Below are 2,500 nucleotides of genomic sequence, written 5' to 3'. Positions count from 1 at the left end.
GGAGCTGTGCACTGGAGTTTGCCAAGTTCAACCACAAAGTGAACTATACCGGGTAGGCGGGCTGATTTATCACGTTTAATTTACCAGCCTATTAACAAACAGCACTTATGGTGGAAATTAAAGGAAAAGACAATGGTTTAATCAGTCCCAGATTAAAAATTAACCAAGTGTTTATTTCGCTACTCCCAAATGCTATTCAACGCTGATATTCAGCAAAACTTTACATTAGAAGAAGTCAATCCTGAAAAACAAAAAGAAGCAAAACAAACTTTCAACAAAAAGTTGAAAACATGAAACAAACGTTTACGCTAATCCTTGATTAAGTTAATCGGCTTTCGAACAACCGGGCCCACTTCTAGGTTTTTTTTTTTTCATACCTTTTTCCTCGTTTTCTTTTAGGTTTTCTCTAAACTTTGCGTTAATCGGCTTTTGAACAACCGAGCCCTAGTGTAAAAAAAAAGATACTCCGAAAATTTTCTTCCTTCATCCATAGGCCCACACATCTCACACATCTCACACAGGTCCCTAACATCCAAATCTCCTCAGGTCCAAATGCCCACATGTCCACAGCACGTACTGTCCACACATCTGTAGGACCACAGGTCACACGTGCACATGCCAACGAGTAGGTACCCCTGTCTACAGGTCCACATGCCCACATGCCCACATTTCCTCACTTCCCCAGGTCCTCAGCTTCACAGGTCCACGTGTCTACACTTCCTCGGGTCCACGTGCCCACATGTCCACACTTCCAAATGTTCACATGCCCAAATGTTCACACTTCCAAAGGTCCACATGCCCACTCTTCCAAAGGACCACGGTTTTACAGCATGTATTGTCCTATCCGTATGTCCACAGGTCTACACGTCCACATCTCTACAAGCCCACACGTCACTTGTGCATACGTCCAATATGCGCACATGTGTCCACATATCCACAGTTTCTTTGATTGTGAGCAGAGTACGGGAAAGTTGTGTTGAAGTTGCGATTGTCAGTTACTGTCATTTCCTTTGTCACGAACACATTCTCCATCTCAGTGAAGAAAGAAGGTTACAACTATATACAGAAAAGGCAAGGGGTGACAGGCCGCACAGTTCCTTCCGGTGTGAAACATATTTCGAAACCTGACGTGCTCTGACGTGCAGAGGATTTTCCTTTCTTAGATGAAAGGATAGGTGGTTGCTTGAATATCTGGCGTATTAGGTGCCATTTTTTGAGTAACGCTTCTTTTAAGTTAGATATTGACGGTTGATATTGTGTTACAAAAGGCAAGATTTCTCTCATTTTTTGTTGTTGTAGCCCTTCCTGTAAAATTTATTCCTGATAGGATTTTCTCTATTAGATTGCGTGAGTAGACTTTGTTCAGCAAGTGTTTCTCTTTGAACGTAGTCTCTGAAGAATTTGCTGCAAGGATTCTTCAGCATTCGCCCTTCACGAATCCATCTTTAACACTTGGTGGGTGGCACGAGGTAAAATGTGTGTACTGGAAGGTTTCCATAGGCTTGAAATGTGTCTTGATATCAAGGATCGACTGTTCCTTGAATCTGTTGCCTCCGTATATAACGGTATCTAGGAATACAGTTTCGATGTCAGAGTTATCGGCCGTTAATTTTATAGTTAAGTGATGTGAATTTGCTTGCTCACGTACGTCCCATGGGGAAAAGATGTCATCAGTGACCGCTTAAAAATTACAGTAATTAAGGGAAGTAATTTTCGGGACTTTGACAACTGACCGCTAAATATAGGTTGAGCGCTTAATACAGGGCTGTCTTCCTGATACTCGTCTGAAGGGAGGATTAGCGTTCATAGCCTGCAGAGTAAACGTTTTTTGTCTGTTACCCACCACCCGCTACCTGTTACCCGTTACCTTTTATCTGTCACATGTTACCTGTTCCCCGTAGAAAAGACCTGCCGCGTTTTCTACACTCGTAAAGTAACTAACGCGAACGTTCGAAAGGCATTTTGCCGAAGCCTTGGGCAAGATTTCCCTAGACAATTTGATTCTTGTGACTTTAAAAATGTCTTTTTTCTGTAATGCAAACTTTTAAATTTTAAATAATGCAACTTTAAACATGTGATAACGAAAACTCCAAGTCCGAAGTGAGTTTTGAGTGAGTGTTTTGTCATTTTGCTTCAAACGTTTGTCCAATATAAAGTGCTCAAAAAAAGGAAGAAAAGATTTAAAGACAGGTAGGAGGATATTGAGTGCTCGACTCCGGATCGAGTGGTCCAGGTTCGGGTCCTGGCCGGGAACATTGTTTTGTGTTCTTGGGCAAGGCACTTTACTCTCACGGTGCCTCTTCTACCCAGGTGTATAAATGGGTACCGGCGAATCTAACGCTGGTGGTAACCCTGCGATGGACTGGCTTCCCATCCAGGGAGAGTAGAAATACTACTTAGTCGCTTCATGCTACGAAAACCGGAGATAAGCGCCGGCCTGATGGGCCTCCTGGCTCGTAAGCAGAGACTTTAGGAGAATATTGGATTTAAAATACAGGGG

At 42.8% G+C, this 2,500-nt stretch overlaps 1 protein-coding gene across 1 annotated transcript in view; it reads left to right on the top strand.

Moving 5' to 3' along the window:
* Positions 1 to 141, top strand: part of LOC137979173 (uncharacterized) — a 16,624-nt gene extending 16,483 nt beyond the window's left edge. Inside the window, exon 6 of the mRNA XM_068826372.1 lies at positions 1 to 141. This exon is cut by the window's left edge and continues 602 nt beyond it. The gene's annotated coding sequence lies outside the window, so the exon portion shown is untranslated.
* The last annotated feature ends 2,359 nt before the right edge of the window (positions 142 to 2,500 follow it).

This window comes from Montipora foliosa, chromosome 12, assembly GCF_036669935.1.
Source record: "Montipora foliosa isolate CH-2021 chromosome 12, ASM3666993v2, whole genome shotgun sequence".
Lineage (NCBI taxonomy): Eukaryota > Metazoa > Cnidaria > Anthozoa > Scleractinia > Acroporidae > Montipora > Montipora foliosa.
Note: the sequence above shows the minus strand (reverse complement) of the source record. Positions and strands in the feature narration are given on the sequence as shown.